A 23766-nucleotide genomic window follows, 5' to 3' on the forward strand; every position below is an offset into this window, starting at 1 on the left:
AATACTTGAAAAAATAAATAAATTAATAAATTAAAAAAAAAAATAGTGTGCATTATTTATGAAATGACCCTCATACATAATACAACAGGACATAGCAGATTATTAAAGTAACAGCATACAATAAACAACTTACACATGTGCCTTAAAATAAAAAGCCAAGCAATTACAAGATTACAAAGTAATCAAATTTGAAAAGGCAAGTAAAAAGGAATAGGCTTTCAAACTTTTTCTGATATTCCAAAAAATCAGAAGTCAGACAGCTAGAATCTGGAACCAAGTTCCATAGTAAAGTTCTGGCTACTTGGAACATACATGATCATTTCATTGGTGTCTTTAAGCATCCCTATTCAAGGTTGGAATTTCTGCCACAATCGCCTGAAAAGCTCATCTGGTTTTTATAAAATCTTGTAGATCATTTTTCAATAAGGATGGTTAAAAACAAAGAACCTCAGAGACTCTACAATATACTATCAGGACATCAGCCCCTCCCCCCCCCCCCCACACACACACTAAAGCTTGAGTAGAACATGCCACTGCTGTTAACCACCTTTAAATGTATAACAATACCATATTTCTTTCATGCTCTTCACAGCGAATATACTGAAAACACTACTGACTGGGTGCAAGAACTGCTTTAAATAAAATGAAATACAGCTTTCTAAACTCACAATTCAACAGAGAAAAAGATTATTGTGCTGGGTAGCATGAATGAAACCAGAAAACCTTCAGATATACAAAGCATCATACAATATGACTGCAGAATCACTATACTTAAAAAAAGGGGTATCCTCAGTTGCCAAGATGGCCTCCCACAACAAGGAGAATGCTATGAGATTCTGGCTGCATAATATATGTCTGCACATCTGTTTAAGCATACCACAAACTTGGAATACACATGTTTGAAATAGATCTAAGCAGCCGTTTGTTTCAGTTGACAATTATCCAGGCACATAGAACTAAAAAAAGAATGTGAGCACCTTGTGTTCTTTGCAAAGGTAGTTTCCAGTCAGAAAGTATTTTTCTGCCTAGGTTTTTTTTTCTGGAAGTCAAACATGGGCTCAGAATATCTGAATGACTACTGATGAAGGGGCACACAAGACATTCTCTGCAGTTAAAGGGCATTGTGGGGGTTGGTTAAATTGTAATTCAAATACCACTGGCATTTTGTTAACAACTGTGGTAAAACAGCAAAGAAAGCTGACACAGTAGAATTGGTCCATCCTACAGAGCCAGTCCCTGCTGTGCTGTTAAAGCACTGACACTTATTACTGCTTCTAATCTACACCAGCAGAAACTTGTAATTGCAATATGGCACGCTATGGACCTGGTGCTTTCATTGTTTCATTACTAAGGGTTAAAAAAAGTAAAAAAACAAAAGGCAACAAGGAATGTAAAGTATAAACAGGTAACATACGAATAATACCAATGAGATACGATTTGTCTTGGGGACATTCAGATTGCCATTTCATTGCATCCCACAGCAATGTACTAAGCAAGATTGACAATGTGGTGGTAACAGAACTAAAGCAAGAGTGTCACTTAGAAATACAGAAAATTCAGCAACTGGGAATATTTGTCTTTCAAAAGTGAGTGTACACTGCTCTGGAAGACACATAAACTTAGTAACATAGTAGATGAAGGGAGATAAAGACCCGAATGGTCCATCCAGTATGCCCAACCTTACCCTCTCTTTAAATTACTGATTTAATTTAAATTTTCCTTCTTAGCTATTTCTGGGTCAGAACCCAAAGCTCTGCCCGGTACTGTGCTTAGGTTCCATCTACTGAATTCTCCCATCAAAGCTCATTCTGCCTATCTAAGCCATTCCAGCCATCGAAGCCTGCCCCAACCCATCCTCAACTAAACGGTCATATATGGACACTGACCGTGCAAGTCTGCCCAGTACTGGCCTTAGTTCTTCAATATATAGCATTATTTTCTGATTTGAGATCCTCTAAGTTTATCCCAAGCTTTTTTGAACTCTGTCACCGTTTTTCTCTCCACCACCTCCCTCAAAAGCACATTCCACACATCCACTACCCTCTCCAAGGAACCAGTGTAAAGCTAAAAAAGAGTAAGCCACACTGATATGCCCCTTTTCACCAAGGTAAAATTAGGTCTTACCTGATCATTTTCTTTCCCTTTGGTGCATGAATGTCCTTCAGGGCAGACTGCCTTATATAACCATCCATGCAATAACTTTACAATTATTGATCTGAATTCCAGTATGTCATTGTGCCACAGGATGGTACATGTGGCATCCTGCAGATTTCTTACTAGTTGCATTATGTCTTCAGCATGGATGGTTGAGCAGGCTGAAATCCTTCATAAATAGTCCCATCTTCATTCAAAGTGGTGTTTCCAGTTTTGAACTGTGGGTCTTGCACCAGTCCAGCCTCCAGCAGGCTGGAAGGAGAAAGAATGAGAATATGATGTGTCCTGCCAAGGTCCTTGCGATTACCCCTCAGAGAGAATACAGAGAAGATGCAAAGTCTGGGGGGAAAATCAAGGACTTTGTGCTATCCAGTAACTAATTACCATATCAGGTAAGAAAAGAATATTTAAGAAAGCTAATGTGTGGCAGCTGAAAATTTATTTGAACTTGGCTTTCAACATCCCTGGTGCTGAAACAGTTCAAAGGGAGAATGGACAAATATTCAATGCTAGAAGACAGGGAATTGCTACTGACTGAATAAAGGCCTCAGAAATTACAATGTTTGTGAGCCAAGGTATGTTAACTCAAATTGACCTTTTAACCAAAATACAGCTAGATTTACTAAATTGTGTATTATTTTCTCTAGGCTTCACTTTATGCAATGAGATCTACTTAATTATAATGGACATCAACAGCATTACTGTGCAGTAGCATACTTTAATATAATATAGCCCCAGAGTAAAAATCAGGACCGGTTTATGACATGCCTCTCCAGAGACCAGTTTATTGATCTAAAGGATTGTTTCTGCTGGGCTTGTTTTTGTTATAATTCTTCTATGTCTTTTATCTTCATTTTTCTATTTTGCTTGATTGTAATTATATATTCATTTTGTTGTCTATTTTATTTTTTGAAATGTGCCTTTATTTTCATCCTTCCTGGATACTGGGGTTCTTTGTAGCTATATTGTATGTTTTATTTTCTGGGGGTTGTTCTTCTTTCCTTCCTCTTTCCAATTTATCTTTTAAACAAGCATTGTTTTTGTCCCAGGCACTTAGTTTAGATTAGATTATGAGCCCATTTGGGACAGAGAGAGTAGTTTTAATTTGACTATTATATTATTAGCTTTGCAAACTGCTTAATACTTATGTGCTAGCGGTATATCATATTGAATAAATACAATAAAATAGTTATATATTTATATTGGCAATTTTAAACAAATCTGATAGTCATTAAGGGGTCCTTTTAGAAAAGTGTGGTATGTTTTTGAATTTTGCAATTTCTTCACCAAATTGCAAAATCTAGGTCTGCATGATCTGGGTATAATATCTTCACGACGTAAAACGTTACAGATCCAAAATGGCCACTGCAGCCTGTTAGAAATTTTCACTAATTTCTGTTGCTCGGATTACTTACAATGCCGAAAAGAAGAGGGAAAGGCGGAGCTTCCCAACGCTCGGAGATCCCTTCTATCGGCACGATTGATGAAATTCTACGACGTCTTTCAAGAGAGTCGGGTTTGCCTTGGAATTGTCCACTGGAGACGCAGGCGGTGAGTGACGCTGTGGCGGACATCCTGGGGCTGAATGCCACACTGAGCTCAGACCATAGAGTTCCGCCCCCAAAGCAAGCAAGCTCTCTGCGGGATCTGAGTATGTCTGGAGAGGCAGAGCTCTCACTGCGAGTGGCTAATTCAACTGAGGGCTTGCCACTGGAGTCAGCGGGGGACTTTTTGAATCCCCAAGAGCTACCTGTGGCTGGAAGTTCTTCTGAAGAGATGGTACAAGGAAGATTGGAGGTAAAATCTGTATCAGGTATTTCTGGTAATGCACTACAGGATTTTTTTTTTTTTTTGATAATTAAACCTCCTGAAATTACTTTGGAGGCTCTCTAGGATTTGATTATGAACTTGGGGAAAACATTTTCCCCTCAAGTAAAAGAGTTAGAGAAAAAGTTAGATGCACAGAAAGAAGAAATCTCTCCTTTGAAACAAGATGTGACTATATGTAAAAGTGAAACTCAAAGATTGATTACCGACTTTAAAACAATTAAGAATACTCGAGATACAAATTAAAGATAGTAACATCATAAGGAGAAAATTAGAAAGTCTTGAAAATAATAAGCGGGCTAACAATCTACATTTCCTAAATTTTCCAAAACTTTCTACAACATCTCCTCGAGATATGTTAAAGAGATATATTTTGGAAGTATTAAGGGCTCCTTTTACAAAGGCGCGCTAGGGCCTTAACGCTCGGAATGCCATGTGCGCTAGCCGCTACCGCCTCCTTTTGAGCAGGCGGTAGATTTTTTGCTAGCGCGCACTAATCCGGTACGTGCGGTAAAACCTGTAGCGCACCTTGGTAAAAGGAGCTCTAAATGTACCTGAACAATCAATATCTTCTTTTGTAAGGGTATATTATCTTCCATTAAATAAGAAAAAGATGGAACAATTGAATGAAGATCAAATGAATGAAAATCAATTATATGAGGAAAAACCCCTTGATGTTACCAATCTTTTTTTTTAAAAAACATCTGATGAAGTCCTTGTTAAACCAGCAACACTCTTGGCAACAGTAGCATTTGCTCCTGACAAAGAATGTATGATGAGAATTTTCTTTAAAAATAAATCCAAAGAATTCTTGGGACAGAAAATATTGATATTTCCTGATGTCTCTAAAGATACTCAAAAAAGAAGGCGTCAGTTTTTGCTGATGAGACCTGCAGTAACCTCAACTGGAGGAACATTCTTTCTTTGATATCCATGCAAGTGCATAAAGCACAGTTACTTACCGTAACACAGGGGTAGGGAACTCCGGTCCTCGAGAGCCGTATTCCAGTCGGGTTTTCAGGATTTCCGCAATGAATACGCATGAGATCTATTTGCATGCACTACTTTCAATGCATAATCATTGGGGAAATCCTGAAAATCCGACTGGAATACGGCTCTTGAGGACCGGAGTTCCCTATCCCTGCCATAACAGGTGTTATCCAGGGACAGCAGGCAGATATTCTCAACATGTGGGTGACGTCATCAACGGAGCCCCCTAGCGGACGTTTTCGCAAGCAGACTTGCTTGAAGACCTTCAAGCTTGCGATTGGCCAATGTATGCGTGCGTGCCCCTCCCGCCTAACCTAGAGCATGCATCTCCTCAGCGTGGCCTCAGTTTAGATAGCTAGCAAAGAAGCCAACCACGGGGAGGTGGGTGGGTTGCGAGAATATCTGCCTGCTGTCCCTGGATAACACCTGTTACGGTAAGTATCTGTGCTTTATCCCAGGACAAGCAGGCAGCATATTTTCAACATGTGGGAGATCTCCAAGCTAACCAGAATGGGATGGAGGGAGAGTTGGCAATTTAAGAGAACAGATTTTGCAAAACGGACTGGCCAAAATGGCCATCACGCCTGGAGAAAGTATTCAGACAGTAGTGTGAGGTAAACGTATGAACCGAGGACCAAGTGGCAGCTTTACAGATTTCCTCAAGCGGAGTAGAGTGGAGAAAAGCAACAGACACCGCCATCGCTCTGACCTTGTGGCCTGTGACACGACCCGGCAGGGAGAGACCAGCCTGAGCATAACAGAAAGAGATACAAGCGGCCAACCAGTTAGAAATGGTCCGCTTAGAAACAGAGCGACCCAGGCGGTTAGGATCGAAAGAGAGGAACAGCTGGGGAGAAGAACGATGAGGAGCGGTGCGCTTCAAGTAGAAGGCCAGCACATGCTTACAATCAAGAGGATGCAGAGCCACTTCTCCAGGGTAAGAATGGGGCTTCAGAAAAAACACAGGAAGAACAATGGATTGGTTGATGTGAAACTAAGAAACAATCTTAGGCAAGAACTTAGGATAGATACGGAGAACCACCTTATCACGATGGAAGACAGTGAAAGGTAAGTCCGCTACCAAGGCTTGACGCTCACTGACCCGACAGGCAGAAGTGAGAGCAATAAGAAACACAACTTTCCAAGTAAGATACTTCAAGTGAGCCCATGCTAGCGGCTCGAACGGGGGTTTCATCAAGCGAGCAAGGACCACGTTAAGATTCCAAACCACAGGAGGAGGTTTAAGGGGCAGATGAACATTGAAAAGGCCTTTCATGAAGCGGGAAACCACAGGATGAACAGAGATAGGTTTCCCGTTAATCGGCTGATGAAAAACAGCAATGGCACTAAGGTGGACTCGAACCGAAGAGAACTTGAGTCCAGCGCCAGACAAGTGTAACAGATAATCCAGGACAGCAGATAAGGAGGCAGACAGCAGCTCCTGCTGTTGAGTAGCACAGCAGGAAGAAAAGTGGGTCCACTTCTGATGGTATCAGTGGCGAGTGGACTCCTTCCGAGACATCTCCAGGACGTCCAGCACAGGCTAGGAGAACTGGAACGAAGGCATTAAGTCTCGAGGAACCAAGCTGTTAAGTGCAGAGACTGTAGGTTGGGATGAAGAAGAGAACCTCGACTCTGTGTAAGCAGAGAAGGAAAAACAGGCAGAAGAAGAGGCTCCCTGGAACTGAGTTGCAACAGAAGGGAGAACCACGGCTGTCGGGGCCACCAAAGAGCTATCAGAATCATGGTGGCATGCGAGGACTTGAGCCTGATGAGAGTTTTCAGAATCAGAGGGGAATGGAGGAAACGCATACAGAAACAGGTTCGTCTAATCCAGCAGGAAAGCATCCGCCTCAAGCCTGAGAGGCGTGTAAACCCTGGAGCAGAAGCAGGGCAACTTGTGATTGAGGGGGGACGCGAACAGATCGATGTCCGGAGTCCCCCAGTGAGCAAACACCTGATGCAGGGTCAAGGAATGGATGGACCACTCGTGAGGCTGTAGGAGATGACTCAACTTGTCCACCAGACAATTGTGCTGGCCCTGAATGTAGATCGCTCGAAGGAGTATGTTGCGGGCGGATGGCCCAATCCCAGAGCCGCATCGCCATTTGGCACAGGGACAGGATCCCGTACCCCCTTGTTTGTTCATATAATACATGGCGACCTGGTTGTTCGTGCGGACCAGCACCACTCGGTCGCGAAGCAGGTGACAAAAAGATTTCAGGGCGAGGACAATCGCTCGAAGCTCCAGCAGATTGATGTGACAAAGGCGGTCGACACTGGACCAAATGGAGAAATGTTTGCCGGAGAACCTGGTGCAACGGCAAGCACAGCGCATCACGGGGCGGATGAGCAACACCCATTTCCGCCAGGAATTCCCAGGTATAACGGGATTCAGACTGGAGGTCCAGGTTCAAGGCCCTGCCCATGTCAGAAATGAAACGAGTGAAGGAGGAGTTTCGAGAAGAGACTCATCCTCCTGAGGAGACCCCGAGCGAGATCTGGGGGCAGCAGAGAAAGAGGGAGAATTTCCCTCGAATAGCATGCCGGAGCCTCGGAGTCCCACGAAAGGGAGATCGAGGAGGCTCGACTAAATCGCCTTGGGGCGTCGAGGAATGACCCCGCATAGGGTGGATCGGGGAGAATCCTGGAGAATGAGGGACCATCTTGTGGAGACTCAGAGAAGATGGAACAAAGGAAAACTCCTCCACCAATTTTGAAGAAGACCCCTGAGAGGTGGTCATCAGCCCCGAGGGGGAATGCACAGTAGAGTCCAACTCGAGGACAAGGGTGTGCCTGGAAGGTTTCACGGTCGGAGACTTGCCCCGCAGGGGCGGAGAACATCGCAGCTTTTTAGAAGGGGCAAACTTCGTCAAAGGAGCGGGCAAAAAGCGGGCTCCTGTCATGGGTCCCCGGAAAGTCACAGGCTGCGAGTCCGGAGACGAAGAATCGCTCGAAGGAACCCTGCGAGTCTTGCGGGCACGGCCCCGAGGCACAAGAGAAGGACGCTCAGGCTGGTCAGACCGGGGCTGGGTCGAGACCGAGGTCATAGACGTCGAGGTCGGGACCAGTTGGCTCACCACCGAGGAAAGCTGTGATGTAAGGATAGCCTTAAGCATGTCCTCGAACATAGGCACCGAGACCAAAGGATGTTGGGTCACAGGTGCAGCAGTGCGCTCCTTCGAGGGCGATCTCGAGGAAGAGTATTCCCTACGTGAGGAGGCACGCTTAGAATGAGGTCTCGAAGATGCCGACGAGGCGGCACTCGCATGAGACTCAGAGGTAGGCTTCTTTGCCGGCACACCTGAGGAGGAAAGAGGAGACTTACCCGAGGCCGGAGTAGCAGAGGCCGGAGCCTTAGAGGATGAGGGGGACTTCGAGTCTGAGGAATTTGAGTCCGAGGCATCCAACACCGGTGCCGAGGCCAAGCTTGAGGCCTGCCCCTCAGGATCCATCAGGCCAAAAAGTTGAAGAATCTTGGCCACCCTCTGACGAAGAGACCGCGGTTGCAGAGTTGCACAATGCAGACACGATTCAGCTTGGTGCTCCGCACGCAGGCACTCCACACACCAACGATGAGTATCGGTGATGGAGATAACCCGGTTGCACTTAGTGCAGTTCTTGAACCTGGTGCGAGGCCAGGACATAAGAAAAAATACGGCTGCAGTCCCGCGAGGCCAGGCGGCCAGAGCAAGACCGGAGACTCAGTCAAAAAGACACAAAAGAAAAGAAATTACAAAGACGCGAGCACAGCGACTCAAACGAAAATAACAAAGAAAGCTGCGGTGCAAGAGGGACAATGAGATCGCGCGCAACAAGGGAGCAGTGCTTCTGGCTCCGCGGAAAAGATAGAACTGAGGCCATGCTGAGGAGACACATGCCCTAGTTCGGGCGGGAGGAGCATGCACGCATGCGCGGGCCAATTGCAAGCTTGAAGGTCTTCAAGCAAGTCTGCTTGTGAAAATGTCCGCTAGGGGGCTCCATCGGTGACGTCACCCACATGTTGAGAATATGCTGCCTGCTTGTTCTGGGATAATCCTCTATAACAAAACCTTAAGCACAAATGCACACTTAGGGTTTTCTGATCGCTGCCGCCGTGCTGTGTCCCTCCGTGCCGAATTCCATTTTGGAACACGGAGGCAGGGAACATGCTGGCGATCGCGTCAGAGGGAATGCGCTACCAAGGTGCAGAGCGGCCTGCGAGGTTCGCTACAGCCGGCCGTGATCCTCAGTAGGCTGCTTTAAAGAAGAGGAGGGCAGACACAAATGACAAGGAAGCCACATGCTGGACAGGGGGAGCAGGGAAGAGGGACAGGGGAGCAGGTAAAGAGTGCTGCTGGACAGGGGGGAGTAGGGAAGAGGTGCTGCTGGACAGGGGGAGCAGGGAAGGGGTGCTGCTGGACAGGGGAGACTTAAAACGAAGGGAGAAGGGCTGCTTCTGGACAGGGGGAGCAGGGAAGGGGTGATGGTAGACAGCCAAGGAAAGAGAGAGACAGAAAGAAAGAAAGAGGCCAAGGAGAGAGAGAGAGAGAGAAAGACAAACACACACACATCTATTCTAGCACCCGTTAATGTAATGGGCTTAAAGACTAGTTAGATAGAAATCCTTTAAATATGTCTTCTATGATCCATCCCAGTTGACAGGTGTTTTGTCTCTACAACATCTTAATAAAGAAGAAACTATAAAAACCTCTAATGTTTAGCTTAACTCTCTACCCAGCACAGGCTGCTTATTTGCCACAGTGTATTTAGTTCTTTTTATGTTTAAATCACTCAAGTTGATTCTTGGATCTAGTTTAAATTGAGGACTTGAGATTGATTATTTGTTTATTATCTCTTTATCCTTTTTTTTGTGTAAAGTTGGATTTAAATCAATGTTTAAATCTATATGTCTCATCAAACTTTCTGTTCCAAGATATTTTAATGCTTGGAATTGTATATCTGAAAATTTAAACAAATAATTTTTTTAAAAAAACTCCATGCTACAGATGATTCAAAATGCCGCAGCACGTTTGATATGTGGCAGGAATAAATTTGAACATGCTATGCCGCTGTTGAAAAAAACTTAATTGGTTGCCTGTAAATATGTTGCATCATTTTTAAAACCCTTGTTCTAGTCTTCAAAGTGATTTATTATAAAAATCCCCTGGCATTTGACATAGGTGATGAAACTTTACCAGCCATCTAGATCTCTGAGGTCAGAGAGAATGATGCAGTTATCTACAGATGAGTTCCTACATGCACATTATGAAAATACAAGAACATCTGGAATTTCGATAGCAGAAGAATCACTGTGGAACAATTTGAAAGGATCATTAAGATTTTCAGACATGCAAAAATTTAAGAGGACACTTTAACAACTCTGTTTATGGAAGCCTTTCACTGAATGAGTGTGACATTTTAAGAGAACATTGGATTTAGAGAATGACACAGGGACAAATTTTTCCCAGTCCCCGCGGAAACTCATTTTCCTGTCCCGGCAAGTTTTTTTCCTGTACCTGCCCCATTCCTGAAACCTCTGTCCTCATCTGCACAAGTCTCAAACACTTTAAAATCATATGTGTTCAAGGCTTGTGTGATTAAGACAGAGTTTACAGGAATAGGGCAGGCAGGGACAAAACTTGTGGGAACGGGGAAACTGAATTCCAACAGAGATGGGAAAAATTTGTCCCCTTGTCATTCTCTAATTGGAATTATTCTGCTTGATCTGTGTGCAAGACTACTACATCCAACTAATTAACTCCCTTTCTTCCAACCCTTGTCGTCTCTTTGCCACGCTTAACTCCCTCCTCAAAGTGCCCCCACTTCTGACCCCTCGTTCTGTCTCTCTCCAGATTATGGCTGATTACTTTCATGACAGGGTCCACAAGATCGCATCCTTCTCCCCTACCTATCATCCACTCTCAACTTCAACCTTCCCTTCATCCTTCACCCAAACAGCTCAGGAAGCTTCTCCTGTCTAGCCCCTCACCGCTTGTGTCCCCCCCCCCCCCCCCCGTCAACTACTGCTGACTTTTCTGCCTTCTCTGTAATCACAGAGGAAGAAACTGCACAACTTCTGTACTCATCCAAGCCTACTACATGCCCCTTGGATCCTATTCCCACCCCTCTACTCGACCCCCATCCCTCCCATATGCCATATTCTCAATCTATCCCTTTCCACTGCAACTGTCCCTGCTGCCTTCAAACATGCAGTGGTTAAGCCGCTTCTCAAAAAACCCTCGCTTGACCCCCTCCTGCCCGTCCAACTATCGCCTTGTCTCCCTTCTTCCGTTCTTATCCAAGATACTCAAGCATGCTATTCTCCATCACTGCCTGGACTTCCTTTCAACTCGATAGATTTTCGATCCTCTACAATCTGGTTTTCGCCCTCAACATCCAGAGACTGCCCTCAATAAGGTCTGCAGTGACTTGTTCATGGCTAGATCTAAGGGCCTTTACTCTATCCTTATCCTTCTTGATCTGTCTGCTGCCTTTGATACTGTAAATCACAACTTACTCCTTGATATGCTGTCCTCGTCTGGATTACGTGATTCTGTCCTCTCCTGGTTTGCCTCCTACCTTTCCCAACGCACCTTTAGTGTATGTATTGGTGGGTCCTCTTCTGCTGCTACCCCGCTAGCAGTTGGTGTACTCCAGGGTTCTGTCTTAGGACCTCTTCTCTCTCTGCACCTCTTCCCTCGGTGCCCTGATCTTCTCCCATGGCTTTCAGCATCATCATTATGCTGATGACTCCCAGCTCTACCCCTCTACACCTGAAATTTCACCTAAATTCCAAGAAAAAGTCTCTGCTTGTTTGGCTGACATTGCTGCCTGGATGTCCTGCCGTCATCTTAAACTAAATATGTCCAAGACTGAGATGCTCCTCTTTTCTCCTAAACCTTCTGCTCCTCCTCCTCCCTCCTAAACCTTCTGCTCCTCCTCCTCCCTCCTAAACCTTCTGCTCCTCCTCCTCCTTTCTCCATCTCTGTAAATACTGTCATTGTTCCAGTCTCCTCTGCTCGCAACCTTGGAGTCATCTTCTGACCTCTCATTTTCTACTTATATCCAACAAGCTACTTAGACCTGTCTCTTCTATCTCTTCAATATCACCAAAATTTGCCCCTTCCTCTCCGAGCACACTACCCGGACCCTTGTCCAAGCTCTCATAACCTCATGCTTAGATTACTGCAATCTACTCCTAACTGGTATCCCTCAGTGTCGCCTCTCCCCCTTGCAATCTATGCAAAACTCTGCTGCGCGACTCATCTTCTATCAACCTCGCTATGTTCATGTCACCCCTCTCCTTAGGCCACTTCACTGGCTCCCTATCTGCATTCATATACAGTTCAAGATCTTATTCCTGACCTACGTGTGTTCATTCTGCTGCCCCTCAATATCTCTCCTCGCTTCTCTCTCTTTATACACCTCCCAGAGAACTCCATTCCTCTGATAATTCACTCTTAACATTACCCTTCTCCTCCACTGCCAATTCCAGACTTTGTTCCTTTCATCTAGCTGCCCCATATGCCTGGAATAAAGTACCCGAGTTTGTCCATTTTTTTTGTTTAAAAGCAGACTGAAAACTCACCTTTTTGATATAGCTTTCAATCCTTAACCCTACTCGTCTGCCCTCCAACCCAGCCAGCTGATTAACTTTTCCCCTTAACTGTATCCATGACATCTTGTTTGTCTGTCTTGCCTGTTTAGATTGTAAGCTCTTTCGAGCAGGGACTGTTTTCTTACTCTTTGTGACTCTGTACAGCGCTATAGAAATAACTGTGTGACTCTGTAGCGCTATAGAAATAATTAATAGTAGTAGTAGTAGAGGGAAAAGATTAAAGCGTGAAATGTAGTTCTATCAAACGGTCCTCTTACTGTACGCAACTATTACAAAGTAAATTAACAGGATCTATATAATGATGATACTTGAGAACCAAAGGGTAATTGGGAGTCCAAAATTACATCAAGTTAACAAAACTCCTTAACTGGGGTAATCATGAATCCAAATAAAGAAAAGTTTCCCTCCGGGTGGGGTAGCAAGCAACTACCGTATTTTCACGCATATAACGCGCGCGTTATACGCGTTTTTACCTACCGCGCATACCCCTCGCGCGTTATATGCGTGAGCGCGGTATACAAAAGTTTTAAAACATAGTTCCCACCCCGCCCGACGCCCGATTCACCCCCCCAGCAGGACCGCTCGCACCCCCACCCCGAACGACCGCTCGCACGCGCTCCCACCCGCACCCGCATCCACGATCGGAGCAAGAGGGAGCCCAAGCCCTCTTGCCCGGCCGACTCCCCGACGTCCGATACATCCCCCCCCCCGGCAGGACCACTCGCACCCCCACCCCGAAGGACCGCCGACTTCCCGACAATATCGGGCCAGAAGGGAGCCCAAACCCTCCTGGCCACGGCGACCCCCTAACCCCACCCCGCACTACATTACGGGCAGGAGGGATCCCAGGCCCTCCTGCCCTCGACGCAAACCCCCCTCCCTCCAATGACCGCCCCCCCCAAGAACCTCCGACCGCCCCCCCCAGCCGACCCGCGACCCCCCTGGCGACCCCCACGACCCCCCCCACCCCCCTTCCCCGTACCTTTGGTAGTTGGGCCAGAAGGGAGCCCAAACCCTCCTGGCCACGGCGACCCCCTAACCCCACCCCGCACTACATTACGGGCAGGAGGGATCCCAGGCCCTCCTTCCCTCGACGCAAACCCCCCCCCCCCCCAACGACCGCCCCCCCCAAGAACCTCCGACCGCCCCCCAGCCGACCCGCGATCCCCCTGGCGACCCCCACGACCCCCCCACCCCCCTTCCCCGTACCTTTGGTAGTTGGCCGGACAGACGGGAGCCAAACCCGCCTGTCCGGCAGGCAGCCAACGAAGGAATGAGGCCGGATTGGCCCATCCATCCTAAAGCTCCGCCTACTGGTGGGGCCTAAGGCGCGTGGGCCAATCAGAATAGGCCCTGGAGCCTTCGGTCCCACCTGGGGGCGCGGCCTGAGGCACATGGGCCCAACCCGACCATGTGCCTCAGGCCGTGCCACCAGGTGGGACCTAAGGCTCCAGGGCCTATTCTGATTGGCCCACGCGCCTTAGGCCCCACCAGTAGGCGGAGCTTTAGGATGGATGGGCCAATCCGGCCTCATTCCTTCGTTGGCTGCCTGCCGGACAGGCGGGTTTGGCTCCCGTCTGTCCGGCCAACTACCAAAGGTACGGGGAAGGGGGGTGGGGGGGTGGGGGGTCGCCAGGGGGGTCGCGGGTCGGCTGGGGGGGCGGTCGGGGGTTCCTGGGGGGGGCGGTCGTTGGGGGGGGGGGGGGTTTGCGTCGAGGGCAGGAGGGCCTGGGATCCCTCCTGCCCGTAATGTAGTGCGGGGTGGGGTTAGGGGGTCGCCGTGGCCAGGAGGGTTTGGGCTCCCTTCTGGCCCAACTACCAAGGGTACGGGGAAGGGGGGGGGGGGGGTCGTGGGGGTCGCCAGGGGGGTCGCGGGTCGGCTGGGGGGCGGTCGGAGGTTCTTGGGGGGGGGCGGTCGTTGGGGGGAGGGGGGTTTGCGTCGAGGGCAGGAGGGCCTGGGATCCCTCCTGCCCGTAATGTAGTGCGGGGTGGGGTTAGGGGGTCGCCGTGGCCAGGAGGATTTGGGCTCCCTCCTGGCCCGATATTGTTGGGGAGTCGGCGGTCCTTCGGGGGGGGAGGGATGTATCGGACGTCGGGGGGGGGCATCAGGCTTTCAGGATGGGGACAGACCTTCAATGGGGGACAGTGCACGGAAGTCAGGGGGGGTGAACGGAGAGTCGGGACAGCGCACGGAAAGTCAGGGCGGGCGAAAGGAGCGTCGGGCAGCATGCGCGGTATACCCGTGAGCGCGGTATACCAAAGTTTTTGTACATATCATCGTGATTTCTGCGCGCTATACCCGTGTGCGCGTTTTATACGGGTGCGCGTTATTTGCGTGAAAATACGGTACACTGCCCAACACTCATTTTGGTGCATCAAATGTTAGACCCGTTTCTGAGCATATTTGACCTGCTGATTCCAAAAATGGCACCAGTTTTCTTCTCTAAGCTCTAGTTTTTGAGAAACAGAACATGTGCCAAATACCACTCTTCACTCTGCTTGCCCATTAAAAAAATCAGGATATTTTAATGTAGTGTTTAAATTAATATATTTTAAGCACAAAGAAAACATATTAAAAATTAAAAGAAAAGTGTAAAACATGAAAATTTTTATGATACAAATTTCAAGTCATTCGATACACAAAAAGCTCCTCTTGTAAGACTTCCAAGAATGGGATCTGCCAGGACAATCCCGATTAAGATTCCAATAATAGGCTACCATCAAGCGTGCATCCCATCTTCCTTGGTATCTGGCTTACATTGTTTTTTTATCTTGGTAAAATTTTTCACCATGCTCTTCGTTTAAGTCACTAAGGTTCTCTACAAAGCGATCTAAGTGTCTGTGAAGATAATGGACTTTAACACTCATGTTACAATCAAGCCTGTTGAAATAAAAGAACATATCCTCTACTGATTGAGTGTAGTTATCTACCTTCTTGTTGCAAAGAAAGTTTTTCACGAGAACAAATGAAAACCAGGCACATGATTCAATTTCATTCATTGATGGTATGAAATGTAGGTCATTTATAAGTTGTCTGATTTGTGGACCATCAAAAATTCCTGCCTTCAATTTTTCCATGGTAAGTCCAGGAAACATATGTGCTAGGTATTCAATGCACGAACTGTCTTTATTCAAAGCCTTTATAAATTGTTTCATAAGGCCTAGTTTTATATAGCAGTATGATTCTATTCCATGCTACCAAAGGTTCACCGATTACATTTTTTCCTCCAACCACCAAATATTCCCTCGGAGGCCAATCTTCTTTTTAACCAATGTTCATGTTTGGTTCTACTATCCCATAACCATATCTAAGAAACTAGAGCTGGTGTGGTCTGTCCAATGCAACTTTCTGAATCAGGGCCCCAAAATAATCCCAGGAACAGGTAAAAAAAAAACAAGGCACCAAGATAGGGCTCATGATGTAATCCTGCGTTAACTAGTTAGTACATGGTAATGCTATAGGGTGGAAATTCACACAATGCAATTTTATTAAGAGAGAGGTTATTTACTAACAGTTAATGCATCCATAAAATGGGTACTACAGTAAATAATGCATGTTACTTTTACTAGCACAAAACCGATCTCTTTTTAGATCTGTAATTCATCAAGTCGCTCGGACTCGAACACAAGTCAATGGCGCCTAACTAACTGATATTAAATGACCTCTAAATGTTCCGACAAAATTATATCAGCATCAGTCATGCAATTAGCTGATTTTAAGGGCTGGAAGTGTTAGAAGTTTGTGAACAGAGAGACTCTGGTACTAATTCGGTATCAGGTGGACACCACCCAAGCACTTTGAATGAAAAACTTCTAGTCTCATATCATTCTCAGGCTATTAAAGTTTCCTTCCTGCAGCTGTGTGGTTTGAAAGCTCCTATACCACAATCCTTTTTCAAAATGTACCATATACCACAAGGACTCCAGTTTTCTCCTGGAACTTGCCACTACCTTAATACAAACTTCAGAAAGGAATGTGTGCAATAAATTATATACAAGAACAGTTTGCACATTTATATTCATCTTGAACTCTAGTGTTCTGGTTTATTAACTGTCTGACAAAATGAAAAGCTGTATCTGGTGTCACACCCATTCAATTACTCTTGCATTCTCAAAATGAAAAAAAAAAAACGCACCCTGTTGCAACAGACACAATATCATCTTGGTTTTCTGAATTATATAAATTTAGAGAACTACAGGAGGAGGAGTGGAAGGGAATAAAAAAAAAACTTCTACAATTTTAGGTTTCAATTTAGTTAATCATGCCATACTGAAAGTATATGCTGAACAGAAAAAAAAAATTGTACATAAAAAGTTTATACCACACCAAAGAAAAGTATCACTCAACCTATATTATTTACTTAAGAGAAATGATATGAAAATCAGAAGAGAATGATTTGCATTTATTGTACATACATAGAATCTTGCTACTATTGGGGTTTTTGCCAGGTATTTGTGACTTGGATTGGCCTTTGTAAAGATGGAATTCTGGGCTAGATGGACCACTGGACTGACCCAGTAAGACTATTATTCTTATACCTGGTAAGATCTATTGTGTAAATAAAAAAATGTATCAAAATTCAAAGGTATAAAAGGGACAGAACTGAAAACCCACCAGGATGTTTGCATAGCTGCAAGCACATTTTCAAAATACAGACGTACAAAGTCCATGGATTAAACTATCCTGGGAATTTGAAAATTGTAGTTAGCTAGTTGCACCATGCCCCACCATCAACTCCCCCTTTTTGCCATAGGTAAAAGAATCCTCAGCAAGGGGAGTATAGTTTTTTAAGTAATTTACAAGAGTAAAAAAGGATCCTAGGGATTCTAATATATTACTGTATATACTTGAATATAAGCTGAGATTTGGGGGCCAAAAAAATGGTCCAAAAATTGGAATCTCGGCTTATATTCGGGTCAGCACCCACCCACCACCTCCCAGATCTGTTGGAGGCCTCCGCTGAGCCTGCCGTAAGACCTCCTGTACCGGCTGAGTCTAAAAGCTTTCACTTCCCTCCCGCCTCCCCTGCTTACCTTTCAATTCCCTGGTAGGCCAGCAGTGGGCCAGGACAGGAGGGATCCCTCCCGCTTCCTGTCCTGGCCGACTGTTACAACTCTTACCTCCCTCCCACCTCCTCCACATACCTTTAAAATCCCCAGTGGTCCAGTGGTGAACCAGTGCAGGAGCGGTCTTCCCATGCTCCTACACTGTGCAGAGCCGATAGTGAATAGTTGCTGCGAGTTGATATTGTGCATTTAGATTTTCAAAAGGCATTTGATAAGAGTGCCTCATGAAAGACTTCTGAGGAAATCAGAAAGTCATGTGATAGGAGGTAATGTCCTATTATGGATTAAGAACTGGTTGAGACAAAAAACATAACATAGCAAAAACTTACTTCTATACTGCAAAACCATTAAGTTCTATGCGGTTTACAAAATAAAGTAACTATAATAGATAAAGTAACCTAAGGAGTTTGTGAACAAATATGTTTTAAAAGGTCTCCTAAATAGTTGATAGAAACTAGAAGTCGCGATTAAAGAATTTAAATCCTTGTAACAAGATGCAGCTTTTTTTTTTTTAGGCATTTAGTAAATCTTTATTAAATTTCCAAACTACCATAGTGCAAACAAACAATTTCAATATACATAAGTTTACTTGAAATGCACATTAAACTTATAGACATTAATGTATAACTATTTCCCCCACCTCCACACCAAATAATCAGAAAAAGTACTTACCTACAAGAAACCCTCCATATATTCCCCGAATGAAATTCTAATGCGAAACTCTCCCCCCTCCCACCCACCCTGGATGTGTATGCTTATGGGTTAATAAAATAAAATCAATTATCATTCCTTACAGAACTTAGTCAATGCTTCCTAAACATAGATAAATTTCTTATACAGTCCCTTTTGTGCGACCATCGAATGTTCCATTTTAAAAGTATAAACAGAGAGATTCCCACCAGAAAGTGTAATTTAATCTAACACAGTTCTTCCAATTCCTCAAAATAAGTTGTATGGCAACTCCTGTCATTATAAAGATGCAGCTTGATAAGACAGAGAGTAGATTTAAAAGGTCAATATTCTCAACGGAGAAGAGTAAATAGTGGGGTTTCCCAGGAGTCTGTGCTGGGACCGCTGTTTTTTTTTTAACAGATTTATCAATGATCTGGAGATAGGAATAACTAGTGAGAAAATTAAATTTGCTGATGACACAAAATTGTTCAAAGTTGTTAAATAACAAAAGGATTGTGAAAAATTGCAAGAGGACCTTGTGAGCCTGGGAGACTGGGCATCAAACCGGCAGATGTTTCATGTGAGCAAGTACTAAGTGATGCATGTGGGAAAGAGGAACCCGAACTATAGCTATGTAATGCTGGGTTCTATGTTAGGAGTCACTGCCCAGGAAAAGGATCTAGGTGTCATTGTTGCGGATATGTTGAAACCCTCAGTTCAGTGTGCGGCGGTGGCTAAAACAGCAAATAGAATGTTAAGAATTATCAGGAAAGGAATGGAAAACAAAGATGAAAAATGTTCCAATGCCCTTGTATCACTCTATGGTACAGCCGTACCTCGAATACTGTGTGCAGCTCTGGTCGCGGCATCTCAAAAAAGATAGAGCGGAATTAGAAAAGCTACAGAGATGGGTGTAAAAAATGATAAATGGGATGGAATGACTTCCCTATCAGGAAAGGTTAAAGCAGCAAGGTCTCTTCAGCTTGGAGAAGAGACGGCTCAGGGGTGATAAGAGGTCTATAAATTAATGAATGGAGTGGAAAGGATAGATGCGAATCACTTGTTCACTCTTTCCAAAAATACTAGGATTAGGGGGGAAGGTGCAACGGGAAGAAAGCCTAAGATTCCGGTTGACCCAGGTACCCAAGGCCATTTTGGAGTGGTGGGCCAGTGGCCAGAGGGTGGGTGTGTCCCTCTGGCCGAACATTAAACTGAAAGGTTGGGCATCTGTCACTTAAGGCAAACACGATTCTGTATAGGACGCCAGTGTGCAATTCTCAGCTGCTTCTTAGGCAGCTGCAGAAACCGGCGTCCTATATAGAATTTTCCCCTTATGGCCCACACTATCTGACTAATCTATATTGATTTTTTTAATGTATGTTGATACTGTAACCTAACACAATGAAACAAAAACAAAGCAATTGGAACAATATCAAATCAATCCATTACGATCTCCACATAATCTTCAATTCAAATAAGTCATATTTTCAGAGCAGTACTTGCAAATAAATGTGTCTTGAGCTGTTTCAGAAATTGAATCAAAGACTCAGTGCATCTAACTCAAAAGATAGTAAATTTAATGTGAACACCTTCAGTATAAAAAATATTGCCTGGCATCAGGTAAGAGTCAAAAGAAAGCATGGCATTACAGTTAGTACAAAATGCAATCGCAAGGTTGGTTATGAGTGTTGAAAGAACAGTAGACACACAAAAAAGGGGCAAACGAGACGTCAATCCAGTCTAAAAGGGAAGCCATTATTGTCCTGTGTGGTGTTTTTATTCTAGTCATTTTTTTGTTTTCATTTTCCCTATTATATTTTAATTTGTATCTCGCTTAGAAATTGGATAAGCTACTCGATCAAATTTTAATAAACCTTGAAACTATAAGTCCCAACAAGGATCCAATTATGATGTTTGTTCCCTTTGGATTATCTATCTTTTTTAACCTGGTGTCATGGCGTTTTGATTATTTATCAGTAAAGAGTTATTTGGATATCTGACTGTATATTCAAAAATGTTTTATTTGTTTTTATAGAACAGAGAGTGCTTGCCTCGTGAGAGAAGAACAAAGAAAGGTAAGGAAAATGTCTTAAGCAACCAATATATGACATTTATTATAAAAATGTCCCAACAAGGATCCACGTTTCGGCATTTACGATGCCATCAGATTCAATTACAGACACCGTAGTATCTTGATCCAAATATGCATATCAGACTATGTCTCAGTGTCCCCTGATAAAGGCATTGTAGATGCCGAAACTTGGATCCTTGTTGGACGCTTTTATAATAAAGGTCTTATATTGGTTGCTTAAGACATCTACCTTTCCTTTCTTTGTCCTTTTATTTGTTTTTATGTAATATTTTTGTCCCCTGAAGAAGACAATTGTCATATTGTCGAAATCTGGATCCTTGTTGGGACTTATACTCGTACAATAAAGGCTTTCCTTTTGGACTGGACTGATGTCTCTGTGTGTCTACTTTGCCTTACAGGGCGGATCCTTCTACTTTTCTGTATTCTGAGTGTTGAAAGAACAGCCCATATTACACTTGTTTTCAAGATAATGCATTGGCTACTGGTTACATTTCGAGTCCAAGAGTTATTTCTTTAATTCATCAAACTGCAATGTGACATAAACACACTCGAGAAATGGGCCGTGACATGGCAAATGAGGTTTAATGTGGATAAGTGTAAGGTGATGCATATCGGTAACAAAAATCTTATACACGAAGACAGGATGTCCGGTGCAGTACTCGGAGAGACCCCCCAGGAAAGAGACTTGGGAGTACTGGTCAACAAGTCAATTAAGCTGTCTGCGCAATGCGCGGCAGCGGCAAAAAGGGCGAACAGAATGCTAGGAATGATTAAGAAGGGGATCAAAAACAGATCAGAGAAGGTTATCATACCGCTGTACCGGGCCATGGTATGCCCTCACCTGGAATACTGCGTCCAGCACTGGTCACTGTACATGAAGAAGGACATGGTACTACTCGAAAGGGTCTAGAGAAGAGCGACTAAAATGATTAAGGGGTTGGAGGAGTTGCCGTACAGTGAGAGATTAGAGAAACTTGGTCTCTTCTCCCTTGAAAAGAGGAGACTGAGAGGGGACATGATCGAAACATTCAAGATAATGAAGGGAATAGACTTAGTAGATAAAGACAGGTTGTTCACCCTCTCCAAGGTAGAGAGGATGAGAGGGCACTCTCTAAAGTTAAAAGGAGATCGATTCCGTACAAACGTAAGGAAGTTCTTCTCCACCCAGAAAGGTAGAAAACTGAAACGCTCTTCCGGAAGCTGTCGTAGGGGAAAACACCCTCCAGGGATTCAAGACAAAGTTAGACAAGTTCCTGCTGAACCAAGCTAGTCTTAGTTAGGGCAGTGGTCTTTCACCTAAGGGTCGCCGCGGGACTGCTGGGCACGATGGACCACTGGTCTGACCCAGCAGCAGCAATTCTTATGCTCTGTCTACCACCAAGCACCATGGTACTTTACTAGTGTGATGGTACCTTATCAGCCTAGTAGAGCTTTAAGATCTGAAAATAAAAAGTTTTTGGAACCAATAATGCGAGGTAGATATATTGAAACCAGAGCAGCTGCTTTTTGTATTGCAGGCACTAAGCTATGGAATGCATTGGTGGGACAGTTACAGGTGTCTTCTGACCAGTTAAGATTTAAAAAATGATTGAAAACGCAATCATTTGTTACAGCATTTTTGTGAAATGTCCAAGGTTTTCAGTGGCACAGTGGGTTATTTTAAGAGTAGTTGTTTTAAAGATTTTGCTTTATTATGTTTATTCCTAAGTTTTTATGTTCACACTCTGTAAACTGCTTAATTGTAGATTGTATATAAATTTTTAAAATAAAATAAATACACAGCAAGGCAGACAATCTGTAAGATCCTGAACGACAGTAAGACAAAGCAGACTGATACAAGATATCTGTCAGCAGAAAACAACAGGACATAAAAGACTGCCCATCACCAGAAGTATAAAAACACATTAAAAAGCTGACATGGCCATGTTTCGCCCTCCTAAAGGCTGCATCAGGGACAAAGTAATAACCATTAATAAATACATAAAACAAGAAGTTAGTAAAATCATAAGATCATCTAAATAACAAATATACAGACAATGGCAGTACCAACACAACAAACGTAATGTCCATTTTATAAATATACAAGTGAAAAAAGGGAACAAATCACCTTCTTGAGCTTATATATCCAACACTTTTATAATCTGCTTATTTTTGCTTACACGTAGGAAAGAGCCAGGGTTATTATTTATTTTTTTTTTACATCAAGCCTCAAAGCTCCCAGAACAGCCTATAACACCATCTGACTCTTAAACAGAGACCCATTTATTATCATATACTGTAAATATGCCATAGCACTAAACTCATAACTATAAAGTGACATTAAAAAACATAATTCAAAAATCTATAAATGCAAATTAAAAATTTGGGCAGAGTTCAGAGGTGCACATGTAAATTATTGAATAATATAAACCCAATCCCAAGCAATTACACCAGCTATAGGGCTGGTATAAGGGATCACAATTTATATTTAAGCAAGTTGCACTAGAATTCTATAAGAAAAATTAGGCACCTGCTTTTCTTTATAAAATAGGAACTGTGTTATAGAATGCACCTGCGGGAGTAGGTGTGAATTAGTGTGAGCACGCTTGCGTTCTATTGCTGGGTGGGTTATTGCAGGAGCCAATTTAAAAGCCCATTCACACCTCTGTTGCCCTTATGAAAAAGGGTGCTATTTTCTCATTATGAAATTATCCCTTATATGTCCAGTAATATGCTTTAAAACAATCTTCCTTCTTAATCTCAACTGGTTTTCAAAAATAAAAAATAAAAATAAAAAACAACAACTTCAAAGCATCTAGTAGAAAACAGCTTTTGTGACAAGAGACTATTCATAGCTACAATTCATATTCTGTTCTCATTCCCCTCTTCCCCCATCCCGCCTAACCCGTACTTGGCTAAGTTTTTTTTTTTTATCATCAGTTATGTGTTGCTGAAACCAGACAATATTCACAAATAGTTCAGCTCAGTCAAAGACCAGCTGCCTTCAATGGAGATGCTCGAGTCAGGAAATGCACTGATTCAAAACAAGCTTTGTGCTACTGTTATCGCCTTCCTCAAAGTGAAATATGGGCTTCATTTATTCCTTGAGCAGTTTCAGAAGATCAGATATGGTAAATTCTTCCTATGACCAGTGTTCCCGGGCTTCTGCAATTCTATAGCCACGAAGAGAAACTAACTGATTAAGCTGCTCCTTCATAATTTACAAGGTGCCACATAATACACCTGGAACTTTTACCACATATCAAGCTCATTCTGCAGATTGCTCCAGCTTCAGCCTATATAATACAGCAGCATGCTGATTGACATTCTCTAACAACCAATCAGCAAAGACAGCAGACAAAATTCATTCCCAAAACTTACTCAA

General features: G+C 44.0%; 1 protein-coding gene across 5 annotated transcripts in view; it reads right to left on the reverse strand.

Annotated features, from left to right (window-relative positions):
• ARHGEF10 (Rho guanine nucleotide exchange factor 10) overlaps positions 1-23766 on the reverse strand; it is a 345472-nt gene that overhangs the window by 255786 nt on the left and 65920 nt on the right. The window lies entirely within an intron of this gene.

Source organism: Geotrypetes seraphini, chromosome 3 (genome assembly GCF_902459505.1).
Source record: "Geotrypetes seraphini chromosome 3, aGeoSer1.1, whole genome shotgun sequence".
Lineage (NCBI taxonomy): Eukaryota > Metazoa > Chordata > Amphibia > Gymnophiona > Dermophiidae > Geotrypetes > Geotrypetes seraphini.